The 26,006-nt window shown below is 39.9% G+C and overlaps 1 long non-coding RNA gene across 2 annotated transcripts; it reads left to right on the top strand.

The window, feature by feature from the left end:
- Positions 1 to 28: 28 nt before the first annotated feature.
- Positions 29 to 24,974, top strand: LOC110346326 (uncharacterized). 2 transcript variants are annotated; one of them, XR_002390288.2, is made up of 4 exons: positions 29 to 1,220; positions 12,426 to 12,572; positions 14,091 to 14,152; positions 18,680 to 24,974. It is a non-coding gene; the product is annotated as an uncharacterized LOC110346326 (long non-coding RNA). The 2 variants fall into 2 exon arrangements; XR_002390289.2 differs by having other exon boundaries at positions 14,094 to 14,152.
- The last annotated feature ends 1,032 nt before the right edge of the window (positions 24,975 to 26,006 follow it).

Genomic DNA, 26,006 nt, shown 5'->3' on the forward strand with positions numbered 1-26,006 from the left:
TTGTGATAGAAGATTGGTGTCAGGCGCAGGGCTTGGGAGCCGCTGCTCTGGTCGTGGTTAACAGGTCTCTGCACTTGGCAGATCACGCCCAATTCCCCAGTCACGTGGCCACACCCTCCTCATTAGAACATTTTAACAGGTTTAAGGGAGTCAGTGAAAGAAACAGAAAGTTTGTATGCTTTTAAGAAGAAGGACTTTTGCTTCTTGGTTCATCTTGCTCTGTCTTCCCAAGCACCTACGACAGAACTTATTCTGTGGACTTGCTTATCACTCTATCCACCAGTTATTTCCTTTAAATTGCTCTTCCTTAGGCCAAACTTGGTCTTGGACAAAAGAACAAAACCTCGAGTCTGGTGTTAGTGGCACCTCCCAAAGCTTCTCTGGTGCTGGACTCCTGGCCCGGCCCTTCCTTTCCAGGGTGGCTGAGATTAGAGGGGCATCCCTCTCTCTGGAGCACTTCCATGTCAAGCCTCCCCTTAAAGGAATCTCAGGTTTTACAACTCAGTGCTGTAACTCAGCAAATAGTAACGAAGTGCTTGTAAGGCAGATTTTGTTGTAAACTCTGTCTTGACCCAGTTTTGAGGCCCAGCTAGATGACCACCAGTTTTACTTTTCTGAGCTGTCCTCACCACCAACCTCTTCCTTATCCTCATCTCAGACTCCAGGCCACTCTACACTCACCCTAGTCCCCCTAAAGCAGTGGTGGTCAACTTATGGCACGAGTACCTCAGTAGTCTGTTGGTATCACTGGAAACTCTAAAAGTTGCCCGCCACTGTCCTTAGGCCAGGTACCAGGCAATTAGGGACAGCCTCTGTGCATGCTCTGAAGCTAGCCAAAATTTTCAAATTAGCCAATCCACAGAGAGCAAGGAACCCTAGCTGCCTCCAACCGGTTGCCTACATAAGCTGCTCCTATAGCTCCAGTGGGATAGTACCCTCTTCCTGGGCTCAACCCACCTCGTGGCCTTGCCTGTGTAGAATTCTGGCTTTCACCCACTCCAGTGTCCTTGCATCGAGTCTCTCTATTCAAAGTGCCCTTGGATCTTACACAGCAGTCCCTACTCTGTGTAAGGACCTACTGTGTCTTCAGGGAAGAGGAGAGGTGACCTTTGTCCTTTAGGAGGTGACAGGCCAGCAGGAGAAATACCAGCCCTTATGCTAAGGCCAAGAAAAAAGCAGAGCACATCTGAAATCTCAGAGTTCACAGGTGGGATACAAGGGTAAGTCATAGGGAAGCTGTTATAATTTGGGTCTAGATGTCCCCCCAAAGCCTCTTGTCATAGGTGGCTTTTTCAGAGGTGGCTTGATCTGGAGTGAGTGATACTTCAATTAAGGGTGTGTGATTACTAAAAAGTACACTGATTGATTTGGCAGCGCCCTAATCCTGGTAGTGTGGGTAAGATAAAAGGGGCAGAAAGACGCTGTTAAGGTTCCTTTGTTGCTCTTGCTCCCTTCTGGCCACCAGGAACTGTTTCTCCTCTGCGATGCCCCCCTGCCTTGAAGCCAGCCGATTATGGACTAAAACCTCTGCAAACCATGAGCTAAATAAACCCTCTCCCCTTTAACTTTGAGTGTTGGGTATTTTGTTTCAGCAACAAGAGAAAAAGTAACTAGAACAGAGGCTTTTTCTAGTCTGCTCAGATCTTTGGTCACAACTTTGACTCCTTTATTGGAGTCTTCACTGTTATGAGAATCCTGCTCTCACTGTAACCTTCAGACCTATCTTCTCCACTCTGGTTCATTTTGTGACTTATACTTGACTTTTTTTTTTTTCCATGCTGGGGATCAAACCCAGGGCTTGGAGCACACTAGGCAAGTGACCCCGCCCCACTGAGCCATGCCTCAGTCTTCTGCTCATTATTTTAGTCAGGTGCTTGGCAGGGTGTGGAGCAGAGAGAAGAGCATGAACAGGCAGGAGACGGCAAGGAGGGCAGGCTGAGTTTCTTGTAACCAAAAATGTAACCAGCATCTTTTCTTGCTTTGCAAAAAATGGTTGTATCTCTGCTAAACCGAGGCACAGTTTGTTCTCAGCCAGGACAATGAGGGCCATTCCTTTTGAGTGGTAAATCTGCCCACTCTTCACCAATCCTGCTTTCCACCTCTTGCATGCCCATTTGTCATGATTAAGAGAACTGACAACTGAATTTGTGATGGAACTGAATTTTCCAAGGCCAGGACTAGGAACACCAGTGCGTGGGGCCTCACTCTCCGTGTGGATCTAGTTCGGGGTCAGCACCCAAGACCCACCTTCACTTTTGCATCCTGTTGGGCTCTGTTGCCTCAACCTGTCTTGACCTCCACTGTCCCCACCCTGTGTGAATGATAGCATGGTTAATGTAAATACTATCTATATAGTCACCCTCTCAATATACCCCTCACCTGGGCCCCTACGTCTTCCACCCATCCCTCCTGACTCCCTGGGCCTGTCTCTTCAGACTCGCCTATTGAAAGAAGGGATTCCAGCACTCGGGGAGACTGAGGTGGGAGAATCACAAGGTTGAGTACAGCCTGGGCAACTTAGTGACTTAGGAAGAACCTGTCTCAAAACAACAAGTTCAAAAAGGCCTGAGGCTGTAGCTCAGTATGAAGACCCTGAATTCAATCCCTCGTACTACAAAATAAACAACCACGAAAGAGATGAGTGTTTAAATTGTAGACAAATTATTGTTTAACCAACACTAAAGAAAAAAAAAAGCAAACAAAACCCAAACATTTCTATTCCACTAACATAATCAAGTTTAAATTTTTTTCTTCATGAAGTTGCCAAGCTCACTCAAGATATAAGGACATATGATATTAATTTCTAGAATGCCTGAGGTAGGTGGTATTCTAGCTGTCTCTGGATGTTAGAAATTAAAAGTATTCTTCACATCAGTTCTTATGAGAGCCAATTCTAAAGGGGGCAGCTCACTGTGATTTTGGAGCTCCATGGTGGAGAGAGGGCAGAGAACGTGGGGTCTTAGTGGTTCTCCTAGGATTTTCCAGGGGCTCAGCTCAGCAATAAGATCAAAGAACCCAGAGGGAATTGGAGAAATAACAGTGATTGAGGCTGTTGGAGAGTTTGAAATATAAACAAGGGCTACAAAATTAAATACAGAACATTCTTTTGAACATAGAAGAAGGCGATTCTTATGATGTATTAAGCAATTCTTTCCAGTGCTGTCTACTTTTAGAGAAGACCCTGTCCTTTGGCCTCCTTGTTAACCCACATGAATGTCTCTTTTTGGCCTTAGAAGAGGAAGGCTGCTTAATAGTGGGATTAAATTCCTTCCTCCCCTCCTTTCTCTGTTTTCTTCAGAAATGCATGTGATCCTAAATTCAAACAAGGGAAACTGCAGGATCATCCCTTGCTAGTCATTACAGAATAATAATTTTCCAGGACTTGGGCAGTTTTAGATTGAAATGATTCAGGTTTAAGCCATGTTCATGGAGTGGCAGTGAATCATGGTTAAATATTGCCTTCCCTGAACACTCTTAGTAAAGTAGCTCCGTTTCCCATCATACCACTTTCTGAAACTCCTTCCATTTAGGTTTTGCTTGTCTCTCCCATTAGAAGATATAAGCTCTTTGTGGATAGTGGCTTTGTCTTACTCATGACAGGATCTTTAATTAATTTCACTATGTTTATAGCAGAGTGGGCAATCGACTAGTACTAGTTGAATGAATAAATGTATAAATGAGTTGCATCCCAATAATGAGTAATTCACATAAGTAGATAACAATGTGTTTGAGTTCCTTGATTTAGTAGTCCTACTACCCAAGGTACTTGTGTTTGGAGGCATAGGCCAGGCAGTATGTTAGGCACAGAGGATAAAGCAGACAACAAAGCCAACATGATTCCTGCAATCATGGATGAGAGGAAATGCAGGCAATAAACAAGTAATTTCAGTGTACTGCATATTTGAAAGGTAGGTCTTTCATTTTGTTCATTTTTTGGAGGAAAATAACTTAAGTATGACTTAAGCTTGCTGGCTATATCCGAGTGCGCATTTTGAGACAGGGTCTTGATAAGTTGCTATGTTGCCCAGGCTGGGCTGGAGCTTGTGAGGCTCATGCCTCAGCCTCTCAGAGTGCTAGAATTACAGGCATATGTGGTAGGTATATTTTGACAATTATTTGAAGAAAAAAAACCGCTAGGGCTTTCGGAGGAGCCTATTGATTAGAGACTGTTTTTCCTTCAAGTAGTAGAATCCTGACCATGGAAATTTAACCACATTGGGATTTTTTTTTTCTCATACAACAAGCTGGCTGGAGAGGCTGTCTAAGGCTAATGCAGTAACCTCAATGTTTCAGGATCTTTCTTTTTTTTTTTTTTGGTACCAGGGATCCCAGGGATCAAACTCGAGACTTTGTGCTTGCAAGGCAGGTGGCGGAACCATTGAGCTAAATCCCTGGCTGTTTCAGGATCTTTCTATCCTGCTCTGCCATCCTAAGTATCATGATGGAAAAATAGCTGTTCACTCCAGGATGCTATGCTCTCCTTCCATTCATTTAAGCAGAAGGAAGTGACAAGGTGGGAAATTGAAACCTTCCTGGAAGTCACCATGAGACAAATTATAAGGAAGCTGGGGAAAAGAGGGTTTTTTTTTTTAAATAGCTTTGGGCAAAATCTATACTGGGGTGGGTGGTAATGGTAAAAGCTACTCCATTACAAAATCAAGTTTCCATTTGCAAGGAGAAAAGGAGAATGACCATTGGGTAGACAATGAGTAACCAGCAGAGTCTTCCCCTGAGGACTGGTTTCTTCCTATTTTGCTTAATGACCGAAAATAGGAGCTTTGTGAATGGCATAGAACATGTCTTCAGAAGGCTGATGTTTCTGCTGATGGTGACAAAGAACTGTAGCACCAGTAGAAAAAGCTGTGACATGGCCCCCAGAGGAATTTGTCATTTTGGTAACAGCATAGTTCCAGAGCAATTAGGATTGGATATATGTTATTTAAAATAGGGAACAGATTATGTTGCTATAATTAAAGAGGACCCTTCTCCCATAAAATGTCTTTAGCAAGATGGAAGTTTATGGTATTGTTATGTAACATTGTAGAGGTAAGGTGTCCAGGGAATCTTGAGCAGCTGTTACTCTCAACTTGTGTCACCAGTCTCAGGACAAGAGAGCTGCTCTAGTTTCTCTCCATCTCAGCTAAAAGGAGGAAGGAAAGGCCTGGATATATATTTTCAAAGCAAGGGTTGGAAGTGTGACTTATGATACCTCTACTCTATTGGATAGAATGTCATCATGTGGTTACCTAGAAGCAAAAGATGCTGAGAAATATAGTTTAGGTAGTTGTGTGCCCCACTAGCCAACAACATCAACTTCTTGTATTTGTTATGAAGTTCTCCATTGTCAAGAGGTTGTCCTGATTCCATTAGTGATATGAGAATGCCCAGGTCTGGCTTTCTGTATGTTAATAAGACATTGAGGAAGATTCCAGAAAAAAGGAAGACTTTCTATGAAGTGAGCAGATGAGAGCTCAAGTAATGAATGTAGAGAGACTATAGGAAAGTTGTTATTTGTACTCCATTCTGTGAAGTGGAACTCCAAGTCTCAATAATAAAGTATGATGATTAGTAAAGGGAACTGTTTTGAATAGATCCTGAAGCAAGGATTAAGTTGCTGACTTTCTTTTGGGGAGATACAAGCTCAAAGCAGGGAGAGTAAAAGAAAAAAAAAGAAATGAAACAAGGAAGATGAAAGTGATGTGATGCAGTGTATGCCACCTTGGTAGCTGTTTCACAGTGAGCTACAAAGCGATCAGAGACACAGTAGGTTTGTTCATTCAGCATGCAGGACATCTGCCAGGAGGGTTGCAAGGAGAAACCACATCCTGGAGTGGCAAGAGGTACAAATGAAGAGGGAGAAAATATCTGTCTCACTCATTTCCCATTTCCTGTTCCTCCTGCTCAGGGTTCACCCCAGAGAAAGCAAATTCTCTTCCCTTCCAGGTTGCACCAGCCAGACCCTCAACAGCTATGCAGAAGGGCCAGCTCCTTTGCTCCACAATGGACTGTTTCATCTAAGTCTGAAAGTGAAGGAGTGATTTGGCAGAGGTAGGGCTCCATTTAAGAGGAAGTGGTCAAGGGGGTTTGAAGATGTGCACAGGTTTCTGTCCTCATTATAGGGACACATTGGCTATGATGGGAACAGAAGGCTCATGAGTACTTACTTTGGTCTAAAAGGGTTAGCTGAGCTGCCTCAATATGTCTTCTTCATTTGGCTGCTGGGAAAATATATATCCTTAGAATCATTCTTAAAAGTTATTGCATTGTTGAAAACAACAACAATAAAACACTTAACTGCATTATCTTACTGGGAAGAGAACCAAGTCATGAGCTTTGCATGTAGACTATCTTTTGACTACAGCATTATTGTCATCTAATAAAAGCTGAGGATTGAGCATTGAAAATAATCAAGGCACAATATTGTCATGGCCTTCCAATGAAAAACAAAAGTGTAAGCAAGTATATAACATTATAACATAGTACATGTTAAGGGCCAAATGAATGAGAAAATTCAGACAAGGACAGGATCACTGGGGCACAGGGGAGAGGAGAAGACATAGATTTGATCAGAATTCTGAAATACAGGTGCACTTGGTTATGTCTAAAACATAAGGAAGGACATTCTGCATTAGGTCAGGCATAGGTAAAGGCAAATTTGTGGGAAAGGATATGGTAACCAACAACAACAGAAGAAGAAACAACATCTGCATTTGTCTGGAGAAGAACGGAGTAAAAAATGTTGCTATAAAGATTGGTTGGACTTTCTGAGAAAGAAATCAAGAAAGCAATACCATTTGCAAAATCTATAAAACACATTAAATATCTAGGAATAAATTTAAGGAGGTAAAAGATTTCTACAGTGGAAATTACAAAACACTAATGAAACAGGGCACTAAAACATGGAAAGACCCCCCCCCCCAAGTTAATGGACTAGAAAGCCTAATATTATTAAAATGTTCATACTACCCAAAGTAGTTTATATATTCAATGCAGTCCTGTCCATACACCAATGAGAAATAGAAAAAAGCATTCCTTACATATGGAACCACAAAAATCCTAAATAGTCAAAAGAATCTCAAACAATAAGGACAAAAGAGGAAGCATAATAATAATCTCAAAACATGTTATAAAACCATACTAATTAAAACAGTATGTTACTGTAATAAAAATTTATCCATAGACCGATGGAACAAAATAGCCCAGAAAATCCATGCATCTATAGACAATAGATCTTTGACAAAGATGCCAAAAACATACACTGGAGGAAGAACATTCTTTTTAATAAATGGTGCTGTGAAAACAACATCCATATGTAGAAGATTGAAACTGGATCCCTAGCATCACTCTGTACAAAAAAATCAGCTTAAAGTGGATCAAAAGCCTAAATGTAAGGCTGAAACTATGAGACTACTAAAAAAAGAGGAAAAACTTTAAGACATTTTTATGGGCAATGATTTTTTTGGATGAGACCCCAAAAGCAAGGCAACAAAAGCAAAAATGGACAAATGGAATATCAAAAGCACAGCAAAGGAAAGAGCCAATAGAAGTGAAGAGATAACCTATGGAATAGGAAAAATATTTGACAACTATTCATCCAATAAAAGATTAATATCCAGAATATATAAGGAATTTAAAAACTTGACAGCAAAGCAAGCCCACCAAGCAAAACAACAACAGGAAACAATCTGCTTATTTTGTTCAAAATATAGGCAAATAATTGGAATAGACATTTCTCAAAAGAAGACATGAAAATGTCCAGCAAGGGTAGGAAAGATACTCAACATCACTCATCATCAGGGAAATGCAAATCAAAACAATGACGTATCAGTTACAATAGCTATAATAAAAAAGAAAATAAATGCTGTTGAGGATGTAGAGAAAGGAGGACTCATACACTTTTGGTGGGAATGTAAATTAATACAACCATTACGGAGAATAGTATGGCAGTTTCTCAAAAATTGAAAACAGAAGCACCATATGATCTGGTAATCCCAATATTGGGTGTATATTGGAAGGAAATGAAATCAGTACATGGAAGAGATGCCTTCACTCCCATGTTTATTTTTGAGTTATTCACAATGACTATGATATGGAACTATCTTTGGTATCAAGGGACAAATGAATTAAGAAAATATGCTACATGTACACATGGAATTTTGGCCACACAAAAGAGTGAAATCCTGTCATTTTTCGCAATGTGGGTGGAACTGGAAGATACTATGTTAAGTAAAATAAGCCAGACACAGAAAGACAATACTATATGTTCTCATTCACATGTGAAAGTTAAGATAGTTGATATCGAAGTAGTGATTAGAATGTTAGGAAGTGTGGTGATATAGGAGGAGAGGGATGTTGGATCATGGGTATGAAAATACACTTAGAAGGGGTAAGTTCTAATGTTCTACAGCACAGTGGAATGACTAGAGTTTACAATGATTAACTGTTTTATAGAGAACTGGCGGTGTAGAGTTGGAAGGCTCCCAACACAAAGAAGTGATCAATGTATAAGGAGATGAAAATGCCAATTATCCTGATTTGATCATTACACATTCTATACAAGTATCAAAATATCACACTGTATCCCATGAACATATATGAGCATTATATGTAAATTAAAGAATAAAATAAAATGAAAAAAAGCTTGCAATTTCAATTGTGGATATTCTTAAATACTAAGACATGGTGCCTGAGGCTTTTTCCCAGAGGGGATGGGTGGGGAAGGAGAACTGGAAAATGTCCCAGTAAGGAAACTGTCCCTTCAAAAGGACACCTACACTTACCTGGTCAGAAAGGGGACAGTTAGCAGGGTGAGCTTTGGGGTAGCACACTACTGTGAATGTGAAGTGTAAAAAGGAAGATTAAGAGAGCAATGAAAAATTTACTATGTTGTAGTTTTGCCAGGTTTCTACTCTGAGGAAGGGTTTGGTCAGCTTGATTCATGTTGGGTTGATCTGATCAGCAAGGAGAAGTCTGCATGGAGAACTGCTGTCTGTAGTATCAGGCTGATTTTATGGCCCTAAGATAATTTGTTGTGCTCACACATCACTTGAGAAGAGAGACAGGAAAAGGGAGCAGGTGGGAGCCAGAGACTCTGGTTAGAGGCTACACTAGAACCTGTTTCTACCAAGCCCTCATAATTCTATGCCGCCTGCCTTCTTGTTAGGACAATTGTCAGATGTTTACCATGAATGCAGACCTCTGCTCTGACTCTTTAAAAAGGTTATTTTCCAGTTTATTCCATTTCTAACCATGTACCTGCTGCCAGTCCTCTGCAGTTAATTCCAGGGCTGCCTGCACATTGTACATGGATGTTTTATAACTGCTACCATGTATTTTTCGAAATCATTGGGGATCTTTTCCCTATAGTAACTTACCCTTCTAGAAAGTCTTCAGCTGCTACCCACACACCACATGAGTCACAACAGAATTTGATTCAGAGCTAGTGAAACCTTTAAGAGTAAAACTGTTATTAGTGAAAATTATTTATCTCAGGAACAATTAAGGAGGATTCAATTCAGCCCTGAATTAAAAACTGCATAATACTTTTTTGGTTAAAATGTTTTTCTTTACATCTCAAATCCGCTATAGGTTTTGAGAAAATGTTTTATTACTCAATGAGACTTCTGCTAAAATAAGATGTGAGGAAATGGGCTCCAGAGCTAAGGGGTAACTCAGTTTATTTGAATCTCTGAGGGGGCAGGGCACATTTCTGGCTCTGAAAAGAAAAGAAGGCTCCACTGTCTTAAGTTGTTAACACAGTTTGCCGGAACCTGCCAACAACTTTACAGTCTTGTTTTTAAAGATTGTTTAATAGAGTTGCCAGTATATTGCAGTTTGTAGCATTCTGACCCAGGTCTCATCTAGGGCAATGAATCAGTCTTTACTTTGGTGGTCATTGATCCAAGACAAATTATCCCAGTGCCAGAAATTTGGGAAGAGTTCAGCTTGGTATTTCTTACTAGGTGCCTCTTATATTGTAGTATTTAAATGCCTACTGAGGCTGTATAGTATCTGAAGGTTTGACAGGAGAAAGTACACAGATAGCTCATGCCAGGGCTGGCAGCTGATGCAGGCTTCTAACCAGGAGTCTGGATGGAGCTACTGACAAAGAGTAACTACAGTTGGCCTTCCAGGCAATGTGGTCTTAGAGATGTTTGATTTTTTAAATGTTTTTCTTTCTTTTTTGTTAGCATATGTTTGCAATACATGATAAATATAGTCATCGTATACATATTACATCTTGATCATTTTTACTTCCACTTCTTTCTTCCTTCCCATCTCACCTCATTTCCAGATCCCCGTCCCATCTCCACAAAGTCTATCTCCCTGTTTCCTATTCTGTATCTTTTATTTTGTCCTAAATTATTGATACTTTCTTTGGGTTTCTCATAAGAAAGAGTAACCATAAGATATTTATCTTCTATGTCTGATTTATCTATTTTCTTATGAATGATTCAAATTTATCTTTCTTTATGTCTGAGCTATAATCCATTCTGAATATATACCACATTTTCTTAATGTGTCTATTGATGGTCATGTAAGCTGCTTCCGAGTTGTTCAATTTCTTACATGGCACCTGGCTTTCCTACAACAAACATTCCGGCAAAACCAGGTGGACATTAGATGACCATTTCCAGCCCAGGTTCAGAAGGGACATGGGCCTATGTATGGTGGTGCACACCTGTAATTCTAAATACTTGGGAGGCAGAGGCAAGAGAATCACAAGTTTTAGTCCAGCCTAGATAATTTAGTGACTTAGCGAGAACCTGTCTCAAAAAAATATTTAAAATTTTAAAAAGAGGGCTGGGAATGCAGCTCAGTGTGAAGGACCTGGGTTCAATCCTCAGCCACACACACACACACACACACACACACAGTAATATGGGGATGGTGATGGTTGAAGCAGTCACAGGCCCACCCACAGTCAAGGGCTAGAAGCAAAGACTCCACATTAGATGTGGGAAGCATGAAATAGCTTATAGCCATTTAAACAACAACAACAATAACAACAACAACCACCCTGAAATGATCTCTGGGCACTCTGTGGGCATTCTTATCAAGTTCAGGTCTAACTCTTCATGTGGATATCCACTCCATAGACTGTCTTTTCCAGTTCCTTCCCAGCACCTCTTTGTCTTGCTTTTCTTCCTTTTCAATCTACTTAGACAAATCACCACGGGTTTCCTCTTTCTTCTTTTAAAACATTTTCTAGCTGATTTGGTTCAAATAAGTTAATAGATTTCCTAACTTGTATGCAGAATGTCGTAAAATTTTATTTTTACACTTCTTACAAAGTAGAGATTTTACTACAATAGCATGTTCTTTGAAATATCTTTCACATGACTATACTACACATGAATCTTACAATATGCATCATTTCAAGGTAGAGTCTCTGTGGTGTTCACCTTAACAAATGTCTTTAATTACCCTTCTTTTTCAAACAATATGATGCAATTTCTTCATAGCAAAAGCTAAGGGCAGCCTTTTGATTGTAATGAGTCAGGCTCACCTTAGAAAGGAAACCTACTGGGAGCTGATTCAATGCCTGAGAAGTCTCATTCTGTCTAACATCTTCAAGGTATGGACCACCAATACGTAGGCCTTATACAAAAACATTCACGTCGGGGCTGAAGGTGTAGTTTAGTGGTGAGGCCTTAGCTTAAACCCCTGACCTCAAAAAGAAAAAAATCCTTGCTTTAAAAACTGGATAATTGCCAATATTTTTTAGCCAGATCAATATAGCCTTCTTACAATCACCTTAAATATTCCTTTCCAGGCTTCTCAAGTCAGCCTCAGAATTATGCTCAATGATCTGCTTAATAATCAATAAGCTGAGATTGACAGAGTGGGTTCCGCCCATTCCCTCCCACTTCACTTGAGTCAGAATTCAAGAATGGTTTCTTTTGTATGAGGTAGTTTTAAATACAGGTTGTGTCAATGAAGAGGAAATGTCACAGTAAAACTTGGGTATTTCAAACTGTGCACTTTCAAGGGTGTGGGCTCTGATTGGCAAACTAAACTGTCATCCCAGCAAAAGGACATGGTAAATTTAAAAGGAATAGCATGCCGGTGAGATGACAATGAAAATATAGACTTTAATAAATAATGAATTCTTCCTTAGAGATTAATGCAGCTGTGTAAAACAATGGATTATTAGGGATTTACGAGAGTAAAATTGTTTCTATAATACAAAAGGATTTTGTGGTGACTTTATAATAATGTTTTATGTGTAGTTTTGTCTTATAGGAATAGTATAATATGATGATAGTATGTTTTATGTCAGATGTGTCCAACCCATGGTCCATAGGCTGCATGTGCCCTGGACAGCTATTAATACAGCCCCACAAGATTGTAGCTGTTTACCATTATTATGTGATTTTAGCAATATGGAAATTTTAATAATATTTTTCATGACTCAATTGCAGGTGCTTGAGTGCAGACTGCAGAAGTGACCAAGAGTGCTTGTAGGGGAGGGTGCTATGCAGTACCATCTCTGCCTTCTGTGCCACCAGCCCCTGGCAGCCCAGTGGAAACCTGCATGTATCAGATGTTACATGTACTTGTGCAACCTGGTGAGTTAATGTGGTGATTACTGTAATGGTATTTCATCCTACCTACATGTGTCTGTGCTTGTGAATACAGGCATCTGTTGTAATTAAGCAGACATGTAAGTTTTCTTACTTAATTGATAAACTTGGGATGCTTGTGTTATTTTATTAAACCGCTTTGTTACAGGAATTTGAGAATTGGTTTCTTGATATCTAAAAAAGAATCATCATTTTTTGGTATATTTGCAACTGCATTTCAGTCACCATAAATACCTGTGGATAAAGAAGGCTGACTGGAAAGATCCATCAGGGCCAATACCTCTCCTTCAGATTTTGATTCCAAGCTTGCCCTGCACTCATGTGCTGACTATGGGACTTTCATGATCCCACTTTGGCTCGGCAGTGGAATTTTGTTGCAAGCATATTAACACATTTGCTTTGAATGAACTACTCATGAAAGATTCTATACTAGTACCTGAAAAAAGCAGGAATCTTGGGCTTCATTGAGTTTGTAGAATAGGATGTGTGATTTTTTGTGTGTGTTTGTATCATTAAAGCAATTTCTTAAGCAAATTAATTGTCAGCATATATCAAAAATATATTTCAAACTTGCTGCCAGGGGAGAGGCTCATGAACAAACTCACTTAAACATTCTTTAGTTAATACAAGTTATTTGGTTTTAGGAAAATAAAAGGTGGTTAGATAAATCCCTACTAGACTTTAGATAAAGATCATTAGACACTCCAGGGGACTGGTCCAAGGTTGATAAGCAACTTCCAAAGTTTGACAATCAGCTGTTAAATTTAATCAGAACGTTAAATTAACGTTTCAATGAAAGGAAATGGGTCACTCTAAATGGGGAATGTGAAGACAATTGACCAAAGAGACTATCTATTAGGGTATGTGCAGAGTTTGGGAATCTAACAAGGAATAATGCACCCCTCAGAGCCAGCCACGGGGGAGCCATTCCTACTCCTAAATCTGAAGGAGCAAGGGAAGGGCACTGGTGCTGGGACCCAAAAAAGGGGGGAAAGGAAGCAGCGTGGAAAGTAATTTCTCTCAGGATCCCAGCCTGCAGTGGAAGGGTATGTCCATCAGCATCTCTGCAGGGAGAGAACCATGGGATAACTACACAACACTGCTCTCCTGTGCTTTGCTCTCCAGCTTCTTTCTTGGTGTCTCTCACTGGTCAAAACTAGGTCAAGCTGGAAGGCCAGGGGGCCCATGGTTGCAGCCTACACTGGCAGCTTCCATGGCCCAGAGGGCAGAGAAGGGTGAGCAGGAGAGCAGGCTAGCTGAAGATCTGGCACAGAAAATTTCCTAGAAAGACCTTGAGCTCATTGAAGTCTATCAGATAGCTTGTGCAATTTATCATGAATGGTAATTACTTCTCCAAAGACGCAGCTAATCAGATCAAACGACATAGTTCCACCTCAGTTCAGGAACAATTTTCTTTCTCAGTATGTGTAGCAAAAAATGGTCTGATCTTACTTTTATTATAACTTAGCACCTGATAGGCTTACTGCTTCATCTGTCTCTCAGTAGTGGTGCCAATCAGGAAGAATCTCCGTCCTTCATACCCGTGAAAAGTTATGTTGGCATAGGTAAGCTTGCTACTGTTCTTTTGCTGACCATCCTACCCTTCTCCCTCGTTATACTTATTATTTATAAGTACATGTTCATAATTATATACATAAATTTATTGCTTTCATGTTACCCCACCCAGCGACCAAAATTCATGAAGTTCAAAGAATGTATCTCTACTGTGCTGCACATTGTAGGTGTTCAATACTTATTTGTTAATGAATGAATGAATGAACACTCTTGGCTATCTGCCAGCAAGACAGAATTAGTGAAGTATGGGTTGTGGAATAAGAAAGAATTAGGTTTGAGTTTCAGCTCTACTTAGAAGATATGTGGCCTTAGTAAATTGCTTAATCTCTCAAAGCTTCAATTTCTTCCTCTGTACTATGGAGGTTATAAAACTTACTCATTGACTTATTTAAGTTTAAATCAGATACACTGCCAAATGCCCAGTTGGGCTGGGACTCCAAAAAAAGACAGCTGTGAAACAGAGTGACACCTGCTGTGGGTCCCGTCCACCTATTGTTAGGCTTTGTAAAAGAATATTTACCACTAGGGGTCTCCTTTGAAATGAGTAATGCTCATTTAAAAATTTTTTTTCTTGAAGGAATAACTAGGGGCTTAGCAATATAAAGGCTTTAGCTCTTTAAAGGATTTATTTTTATTTTATCATTGAACAGATCTCTTTTCCTTCTTTATTTTATTTCTTCTTTTTTTGGGAGGGGTACAGCATGATGTTTTGATATATGTATACATTGTAAAATTGTAAAATTATTTAATCAAGCTAATTAATTAAAGTCCATCATCTCATGTTTTCTTTTTTGTGATGAGAATATTTAAGATCTATGTTCTTAGCAATTTTCAAGTATACATTATTATTAACTGTAATAATTATGGTGTAAATACATCTCAAGAACTTAATCTTCATGTATAGCTGAAAATTTGTACTCTCTGACTAATAGCTTCCCATATCCCCTCCCAGTCTCTAGTAACCACCGCTCTACTATTTTTGAAGGTTGATAGAAATTACTCTTTCAAATGGTTGCTGGTGTTTAGTGAAATCTGGTAGAAATATATTTAGCCTAGTCTGAAGCCCTTAGCACTTGTAGGACATGGTGTCCTATGGACTTGGCAAGGGATTGTGGGTACCTGAGGTGCTCCTAGACTATGTAGATGCAATTTATTAGCTTAGGACATATTTCAAATGCATTAGAAGCATTCATCCTGTGATGAATTCTCTTCTAAAGCAAAGAATGACTCCAATATTCTTTTAAAAATCTAATTTCCTTTAAGTGTTGCTGCTGTGGCAAAGTCCATATGCTGGTGATAGCCCTTAGGCTAACTTTCCAAGTCCTTGTTAATGTAGCACACTTGCTCCCCACCCTAGGCTTTTAAAAAGTGATCTTTAAAAATATTTACAGACCCAGGCTTGGTGGCACATGCCTGAAATCCCAGCACTGAGGAGGCTGAGGCAGCAGAATTGCCGCGAATTTGAGGCCATATTGGTCTACCTGTGAGTTTAAGGCCAGCCTGAACTACATAGCGAGACTTTGTCTCAAAAAAATTCTAGAAAAAATAAGAAATACAGATAAACAAAAATAAAAATGTACAAGCTAGCCACAATCTATCCATTCAAAAGCTAATTTGTACTTGGCTCTTGTGTGGCTTTTGCCAAGAAAAGTCTTCATTAGAGGTACTTTCCCTTCCCTGGTATGTCATCAGTATTTCACCAATTTCAGTGAATACTTTTGTAAACAGAATTCCTTTTGCAAATTTCTCTGCCATATATACATTGATTACTTTCCCACTCTAACTAAACATTGTTGAACACCTGTCATTGTCTCCCCACCATTGATTTTTAACCTTACCACAGTGTGTAAATATAGTCAGTTCTTTGCACGCATGAGTTCTTCACACATAGATTCAACCAAATGGAGATAAAAATATATTTGGAAAAAAGTTGCACCTGTGCTGAACATGTACAAACCTGTTTCTTTGTCATTTTCTCTTAAACAACACAATATAACAATCATTTACATAGCCCTTACATATTTGCATGGCATTTATATAGCATTTTGTTAGTATTATAAATAATCCAGAGATGATTTAAAATATATGGAAGGATATGTATAGATTATATGCAGATACTATTCCTTCTTAATGTATGGGATTGGAGCATCGGTGGATTTTGGTATCCATGGAGATCTTGGAACCCAGTTCTCTGCAGATACCCAGGGACAGCTGTATTTCTTGACCTCCCTGTGACATCAAACACTCTTGGCCATTCCTTCCTCTGGAAACAGCTCCTCTCCTGATTCCTGTAATACAGTATTCCAATCTGGCACTGTACCTACCCCTTCTCCACTTTCCTATACCTTGTCCCACTCTTAATTGTTGATTAACTAAGCTCACCATGTTCTTATTTAGGTATCCTTCATTGTCCATACTCCCTTAGATATGTAAGCTCTTAATGGCTCTTTATCCACCTGTATTGTCTGCACAATACATGTTTCTCAGAGGAAGTAAAATTGAAGAAAGTGATTTGAGTCACCCCCATGGCCCATATAGTTCTAAACTCGTGGCTTCTCCCAATCAATTCAGGGGCCAACACCTTTGTTAAGAATATGGACTTTGCCTTGAATTCAAGTCTTGGGTCTTCCACAAGCCAATAGTTTAAATTTTGGAAGGTACTTGGTTTCTCTTAGCCTCAGTTTTCATCTTGGTGATCTATAAATCCTTAATTGCATTTTAATATAAAGCATTTTACACAGTGATGACACATAGTAAGCACGGGATAAGTGTTAAACACAATTATTTATGTTGTTATTTCAATATGACATCTTTTATTAATAATGTGATCACTAAATCTTTGTCTAATATCAATGGACATGGGCCACCTATTGGTATTTTCCCCCCAATTAATGTATATGTTTTTTAACTAGACCTTTTAGAGACAATACAGTCAGTTCAGATGGCAGAGGGGTGGATCCAGGGGTAGAAATCCAGGCTAATCATTAGATGAAAATTATATGACTCCCTCAAAGCTGCTTCCTCTGGTTAATATGACATATGATTAAACCTTACAGTAAATGTTTAAATTTCAAAACAATTATTATAATAAAAGACAGGTTGTCATTAATCTCCCTCAAAACACCCCCCTCTAGCTTTGAACACAATTATCCCATTGGTCCCACCACTTTGAGGCACTTTGAGGAACTGCCACTTTGAGGCAGTTCTGGAAGTCTTCTTTGGTGAGTGTCTTTACAAGGTGTGCTAAAAGTATGGTGACTACTGGTCCCAAGGGCCAGCCAATGGAAAGCCAGGCTCATAAAATCTTACAGTGTCCTTACTACATATTCACCAGATCTGACACTGTGTGACTTCTGGCTCTTCCTCAAAGTTAAAATGACCGTGAAAGATAAATGCTTTCAATCAATTCAGGACATTGAGGCAGCTACAACAGCAACTAGTGACATTCATGACAAAGGATATTCAGAACTGCTTCAGAAAGTAGCAAGGACAATATGATAGTGTTTTGGAAGGCAGAGGGAGCATTTTGAGGGAGATTAAGGGCAATGTGTCTTTTACTGTAATAAACTTAAAAAAAATTTTAAACATTCATTGTATTTTTAATCATACTTTATATCTCTCCGTATTTCTACCTGTGTCCTTTGGTTGATCTTGGTCACAAAAGCTGCTGATTGCCACCCAATGGCAATTCCTCCTCTCTAATAGAAATATAATTTTGTACAATTTTGGATTGAAATTCCAGTTTCCATGCTAGGTTGGTTTAGACATGGATGCACAATATAATTCTGGCCAAGGAACCATGAGAAAAGTCTTCTCTAGGGCTTCTAAAAACAACAACAACAACAACAGCAACAACACTTTTGTTCTCTAAGGTGAATAAGATGAAATTCCAGCCTTTGGGTGAGACGTGAAAAGCTATGATGTTTGAGGTAGCTGCAGCTGGCTTTCCACCACGCTGCCACACCTGAGTTGAGGTTCCAGGTTCTCAGGAGTAAAGAGCCTGGAGAAAGAATCTGGTTGTGATAACTTTGTGGATAAACTGAAAAACACAACCTGTTTCAGGGTGTCCTGCTCCGTGGTAGATCAAATCCCTTTATTATTTAAGTCATTTAGAGTTGAATCTTCTGTTACTTGCAGTAAGAAAACACATAAGCAATTCAACTGTGGAACATGGCAAGCTGTGGAAAAACGTGAATTGCTCTATTCACTTTGTAGGCAAAAAGTATAAAAGATTCTTTTGGTAAATCACTATTTTTATAGTAACTAGAGTAACATAAAAATCTTATATGACTTAAAGCAAAAGCAAATCCTTTTGTTTCTGTTCGATGTGGAGACCTGGGTACCTCAAAGAGGCCCTGGAGTGTCACAGGGAATTTCATTTCCTCAGTATAGGTTTTGAAAGTCTAAATGCTGACACACAATAGTTTTCTTCTGAGGTGTATTCCTTAGATGTTGGGAGCAATGCTACATAATTCTAGGGAAAAATCATTTGGTTAGCCTAGTTCTCTTGCCTACAGCCCAGCTACAGAATAACTCCAGTTTGGCCTCCGGTCACAACTGAGACTTCAGTGATCCAGTGATGCTGTGATTCTCCAGGACAAGAAACATCCCGGGAGAACAAACATCTGCTCAGTTCCTCATTGTTCTTGGACTGATTAACATCTTGTTTGCCGGAGATGTACTGAACTCTCTGCAAGCCTTCCGTTACACCTTGTTTATCCCAATGTGAACTATTGAACTCTCTGCAAGTCATCTGTTACATTTGTTTCTCCCGATGTACTGAATACAAGGTGTGGTAAGCTGGGGGCTTTGTCTTTGCTGCCCAGAGCAGCACTGATCAGACCCAAAGCTCAGCTTCTTCTCGGTCTCATTTTTCTACCTTTCCTGTAATTCGCCGTGTGCTGCCGTGGCTCACAGGAGACCAGGACTCACTGCAGAGGTTCTGGTAACGTCCCCTTCCCCTGTCCCCTACACTTAGAGAGGTGAAAAGCTGTTTGAGAGCATATAATTTGGAGGAAAGTTTCCTTCCTTGGGACAGTCAAGAGAAGAAAATTCTCAGAACTCCAATTTCTGGCAAAGTTGATACAGGTAGAGAAATAGAATAGGTATGGTTTATGGGTCATATTATAGCAAAGGAAATAAATTGAATGTATAAACTATTTTGCCCTTGATAACATTGGTTTGGGCTTGGCAGGGTTAAGCTCAATGCTTTGTTGACAGGAACTCTAGAGTCTAGAAAGGTAGGAAGTCCTGGCCCTGCCTGTCTAACAGCAGGAGTTAAAAGTGCAGAAGGGGAATGCCTTTGGAAGCAAGCCCATGTTAGTGCCATCCTCCCCTCTGGACCTGGCAGCCACATTTCTGGTTACATGACTTCTTTTCCTGACTAGCTGAGCTACTTGAGGACAAGATGTTCTCTTCCCTTACGAGTTTTCTTATCTCCCTCTTTCTGGTTTGGTGCTTGGCACATAGTGTTTCATAAATCTTAGTCGGATGACTTAAAAAATGGGTCCCTTATTAATGTGGCTCTAGATAAAGATCATGAGAAGAGTAGTAGATTTCACTACTGACATTCAGTTTTCTGGGGTCAGAAAGGCAGATCTCTAGTCGAATGAAGGAAGTTATACCTGAGTTATACCAGACAAGTAATACAGCAGGTGGAGTTTGAATGGTGCCCAGTGGGAGGAAGGGAGAGTAGAGGCAGGGAGGCCAAGAGCAGAAAGAACAAATTAGCAAGCAGAGTTTATACCCTTCTCTCTTGAGACCCCTTGTTGCCATTACCATGGTGGTGTGACTTCAGAGCATAGTGAGACTGTTATTGCTAATCCACACATCCATATACTAAATATCGATAAAGCATCCTTTTATCTTACAAAAATTTTGGTAAGAAAAATAAATGGAAATTCTATTATTGTCTTTGTGTATCCCTCTTTGGAGTGTGGACAAATAAAATGAACACAGATTCTGTCCTCTTGCAGATTTTAATCCACTGATTATAATCAATGATTATCTGCTATTTTTATAACAATGAAACAGAATATTTCAATAATATAATGTTCATACATAAATATGGCACTCCGTGCTTATTAAAATAAGTGAATATTAACTGATAGTAACATTTTTATGTCATTACATAAACAAGAATATTTTTCATCCTATATAATGGTCAACTGTACCTTCTGCTAGCCAACATCTATTTCCTCTTTTCCTGAAAAGTTATCTTGATTTTTTTTCTTAGGATAGTAATTCCCACTTTTCCATATACTTTCAATAAATGGGAGTTGATTTTCCTTTTCCCTTCCCCCTAAGACTGAAGGTGAAAAAGTGACCTGACCACAGAAATAGTATATTTTAATTCCTTGCCATAGAGTCTATTTAAAAAATGATCATGTTACCTAAGGTAGCTTTATCTGAGGTAATCATGAATTAAAAAAATAAACAGGAAAAAGGAGTTCTCTTATATATAGACTTGGAAACAAATATGGAGACTCAGAAAGATATCTTCTCCACAAGACAGTGGAAATACGATGCTCAAGAGGCAAAGACAGAGAGCTTGAGTGTAAATTGAGCCCTTGCATCCTTTGGAGGCCGCTCCACCACTCTGCCTTCCATTTACATGGACATAGAGATTCTTGACAATTTTTGCTTGAACCAGTTAGAGTGAGGTTTCCTCTCACTTTACAACCAATACTTGGTGCCTTACTTGCTACTTTGCAGCTGTTTTCTATCATTGCTAAGCTAACCTTGGAGTTGTTTGATGTTTGAATGGAACTCAAGTTTCTAATGATTTCCAGAATTTTTCTTGGGTATACACTTCACCTGATATTTGCCTTTTACCCCTGGACTTTTAAGAGTAATAGTACATGTTGGACTCCTTTGTCAATTTTTTTTTTTACTGTGATTTTTAGTTACATTTCCTGAGGCTACTCTGTAATTATATGAAATGCTTGCTGAAAATGCAGATTCCTGGGCCACGAAAATTGCAATCTCAAGGGTTAAAGTTTGAAAATCAGAGTCCCAGCACTAGATCCTCATCTGTGATTGCCTTCTGGTATTCCCTAAAAATCCTTAAATCACTCTTTGCCCTTGATCAATTTCTTTTTCCACCCATAGATAAAAGATGAATGAGAAACAATCAAGCTCCATGAACATCCATTGGCCATATGACACAAGCTTTTCCATTCATTCACTTAGCAAGGAAAAGTTTCCCAGATGAACAGTCTGAGACTTGAGCCTTTGTTCTCTGGAAATTTGAACTTACATTTTCTAGTGCATTGACGTGGGGCTTTCTGTTTCTTTCTTTCTTTCTTTTTTTTCCAGCTACAGCTTTTGATAGGACATAGAATCACTGAAACCAATCCAAATCAGAAATCAAAACTATATACTTAAATAGAACATCACAGAGTATTTAAACATTTTCCTTTTTGTTCCTTCTACAAGAGGCAGGAGTGGGTTGACCTCACTTGCCATCTCTTTTGTAAGGTGAGATCATTTATCTTGTGGGCTTGTGTGGCAGCACCATATTCGGGTCTTTAAACAAAGATTTTAAAGGACTTCCTCAAATTTGATGGGACTGTTGATTGTGATACATAAGACTAAAGAGAAGTTATGGGGGTAGGCATAGAAGCCAACTATTAGCTGTATGCCTTTCCCATGACCTGTGCCTCCAAAATAGTAGCTCCCTGCTGGCAACTACGTGAAGCCTTGATCTGACCCTGCCCCAAAATGTTTGGCATGTGGAAGCTGGCCCAGCTGTCACAGAGCAGGCAGATAAATAAATTTCCCAGTGTTTATGTACTTTTCTTGGACTTCTGTGTATCCTGTCAGTAATCACTGTTTTAAAACTTTTGATAAAATTCAAGAATGTGCCAATAATAGCTCATTCATCACAGGCTGGGCTGGATTTCCACAGCACCAGATGCTGACGGCTGTCCCTCAGGAAAGTGGCTGGGGTGCTGGCTGGGGATGTGGGGCACAGGTCTCCCTTACCCCTACTCCGACCAAAGGACTGGTCCCTGTCCCTGTGATGTGAGAAGACTGGGTGAAAAGGACTTCTCACTCTCCATATCCTCTTTCCTTGACCTTTCTTTGCTTGAGAGGTCCTGTTGCTTTTCTCACCTTGCCTTTTCACCCTCAGATTTCCTAATGCTTCATGTTAGAAACCTTTAAGTCTCTACCTTTAATATCATTAATTCTCTCCTCTGCCCTTTGTCTTTAAATCTCCTCCATGGTACAAGTGACCACCCAAGACTTCATCTGGATTGAGATGCTCAAGAGTATGTCTTCTATCTTAATGAGGAAAATGATACTTACTGGTATATCATTTGAATGTTCCATTTGGATAAAGAAATTAGAGCAGCAAGGTGGAGCTTTATTGAGGTGACCTGGTCCCAGAACATCAGGCAGAAGACAGATAAGTTTATTCTAAAAAGCATAATACTAATATATTTCCAAGATTTCAGAGAAATTACCCCCAGTTTATTATGTACAGACATTTCCCATCAAAAGGACTAAGGCAAGGACTGTAAAGGATGGGAAATGAGAGAATTCATGGGGCCAGGTAGAGGAATCACTGTATTTAGGTGAGGTAAAGTTTGTCTTCCTTCCTTCCTTCCTTCCTTCCTCCTCCTCCTCTCTCTCTCTCTCTCTCTCTCTCTCTCTCTCTCTCTCTCTCTCTCTCTCTCTCTGTCTCTCTCTCTCTCTCTGAAAAGTTTCTCTAAAGAAAAGGGAGGCTTAGGTTCCCACCAAATCAGGAGATGATGTCATTTCCTTCCACAAACACTGAATGGTCATATGTACCAGGCAGGGTATTGGATGCTGAGGATACAATGATGAGTAAACAGACATGGTTCCTGCTCTCATGGAGCTACCATCTGGAGGTGTAGTCCTATCAGTCAATTAATCATTAAATAAATGTGCACATAGAACTGAGATATGTGTTGTAAAGAAGTCCACTGGGACTTGAGAGCCAACATGAGAGAGAATTTGCCCTTGTCTGCAGCACCAGGAAAAGCTCTCTTGACGAGGTGATGACTGGAATGAAATCTGAATGATGAGTGAAGTAGAGAAAGGAAGGGAGGGCGGAGTATGAGCTGAGGTCCTAAGGAGGGCTGGGCATGCTGAGCAGAAGGCACTGGGATAAGGATCAGGGCTGGAGAAGGGAGAGCCCAGGGCTGAGGGAAGGCTGGAAAAGCTCTAGGGCACAGATCAGAAAGGTCATTGGTTGCAGAGCTGCAAGCATTTGAATCTTCATAATACAAGCTATTGAGGTTATTTTTGTTTTGTTTTTCCAGAACTGGGGATTGAATCTAGGACCTCACACATGCTAAGCAAGTGTTCTACACAGAGCTGCATCCTTACCCCTTTTTCTTTTGAGCCAGAGTCTCTCTTAGTTGCTCAGGCTGTCTTTGAACTCTTGATCCTCCTGCCTCAGCCTCCTGAGTAGCTGAAATTATAAGTGTGTGCTACCATGTCTGGTTTATTGAAGAATTTTAATTGATGGTAGTAGTGATGGTGGTTGTGGTGGGATATGGTGAGATTTGTATTGGAAAATGTTCTAGGTATAGTGTGATTGGGGATGGGTAGGGAAGGCAGATTCAAGGTGGGATGAGCAGGAAGGAGGGCTTTGCTGTATCTCAGGTAAGAAGTGATAGAGGCTTGGCCTAAATTGGTGCCAGTGATGAAAGGAGAGATTTAAGAGATGAAATCAACAGGGTGTGATGTTTGCACATGCCTTATCACCTTCAAGCTCCCTCAAGTGTGAATGTGACAGGAGTCTGAAGGTAGTATGTCTACTGGTACATGAGGAAGCAGATCAAAACTGTTTCATTTATATGAACAAACAGCCTTGGTGTTGGATCCCAAGGAACCTTTTCCAGCCCTCCTCCACCTTCAGCGTGAGCAGACACTGAAAGTGAAGAGCAAGGGAAGGAAGCAGGCTCCCAGGCTATTTTTAGCAAGTAGGAAATAGCCAACATTCTAATTTGAATCCTTCTCATTAAAACCCAGAGCCTAACCTCACTTAGTTCTGGTTTCTAATGTCTGAAAACTTCTCTTTTCCCAGATAATTGACAATAGGCCCTTATGAAAGTCTTCTCAGCATTTCTGCAAAAATTTAGGAAATGTTAGGTTTGACACCATCATCATGTTTGCCACTGCAGCAAAAATTGCAGCCAGAAAAATTTCAAGTGTGATGAAGTGGAACACGGAGGACAGTGTGGAATAACTAACTGATCATTTCAGAATGTTTTCTAGGGAGAGTTTCCAAAGTTGGCATTTTCCAAGACTTCTGAAGCAGGTACAGCAGGGAGCTATGGTGATCGGGGTTGGGTTCCCCTTCTTTCTTTTCTACCTTTCCTCTCTACCCTCAAGTGGTCCTTGGAGTTACAACTACATTTTAATATTTTCTTTTCATAACAACAAAAACATTTTTAATGAAATAAATTGAAATCATGTAGAATAGTCAGTGCCAGCTGATCTTCATGTTGGCATTCCAGTTTGACCTGGGGTGTGTTATTTTGCTTCCCTGAGTCTTGTTTCCTTGTTCTGTGACACGAGGAAGTGTTGAACTAGCTCATCAGTTCCCCAGCTTCCCCCATTCTGGTATCACTCACAATACTGGCCCTGCAGGCTTTCACTTATATTATTACTTTTTAAATGTTTATTTCTTTTAAATTGATGAATCTGTTCCATTCAAGTTACTCATTTGTCTTTTCTCTAAGTCTTGCCATGTGAGACACATCATGGGATTGATATGTAAATAGATTTTTTTTCTAATATGTATATATGTACATAATTAAATACAAATAAATGCTTGTTGTGTGTACAATGAAATCCTCCTCACACCCCCATGATAGTATGTAGAAGCCACTCTGGGAAACTCTGGCGAGTGAATTTCTAAGTTCTCTCCCTATACTAACATCTTATTTTTTACATCTGGGAGTATCTATCCAGGCTTATTTCCCATGGCTTCCTAAAATAAAACCTCAGGTTTGGCCAAATCAGTGTTCTTGCTGCTCCTTGTAGACTGTATATGCGTGCAGTTCCCACCATCAAAAATCAATAAGGAAACAGAAACTCTGGCACTAACTAATAAGAACAGATTGACAAAGGACAGAGTTGGGTAGATAAGCTACTTTTGACCAGTAGGCCAAGACAATCATCAGGGCATGTAGCTACTGGGTGAGGGTCAAGTATAAAGAATTGAAGGGTCAGTCACGTATGGGCTATTTTGCCCTGAATAAAGAGAGTTACCCTGCCCATATACTAGGTAAATTTCTGTATGCTCTCTGAGGTTCTTTACCTTCTCATAGAGAAGAAATTCCCATTAAAAATTATTAGTAATTTATCATTCATTACATTGAAATTCATTAATTCTTTTATTTACAGTGGATAATGTATATATTCTCTGGTAGTAACTAGAGATGCAAAGATGGTTAAAATATTTTCTCTATCTCTCCAGGGATTAAAGTTCTGCAGGAGATGGAAAAGCAAATAGGCGAGGGTCATAAAGCATTACAGACCCCATAGCAGAAGTTCAGGGCATCTTGTAGCCACAAGAGTGTGAATTCCAAATAGTCCTAGGGAGTAGTATCCTTAAGCTGAAGCTTGACTTGCAAGCCAGGTGGATGAATGGGTCAGGTGTGAGGGAGGACCCTTCTAGGAGGAACAAGTAGGATGCAATTTAATGGGGATGCTCTAAGTGTGTATGGGGTGGGGAGAGTATCAAGAAGAATAGAATGAAGAAGGATATGGGGAATGAGAGTGGGAGATATTTAGAAACATGCCAGGATTTCCAGCTTGGCTAACTGGATAATGCTGCTATTGCAAGCGTGGAAAGCCAGGAGG

This window comes from Heterocephalus glaber, unplaced genomic scaffold, assembly GCF_053883595.1.
Source record: "Heterocephalus glaber isolate CG9 unplaced genomic scaffold, H.glaber_assembly_v1.0 deba00001608, whole genome shotgun sequence".
Classification (NCBI taxonomy): Eukaryota; Metazoa; Chordata; class Mammalia; order Rodentia; family Bathyergidae; genus Heterocephalus; species Heterocephalus glaber.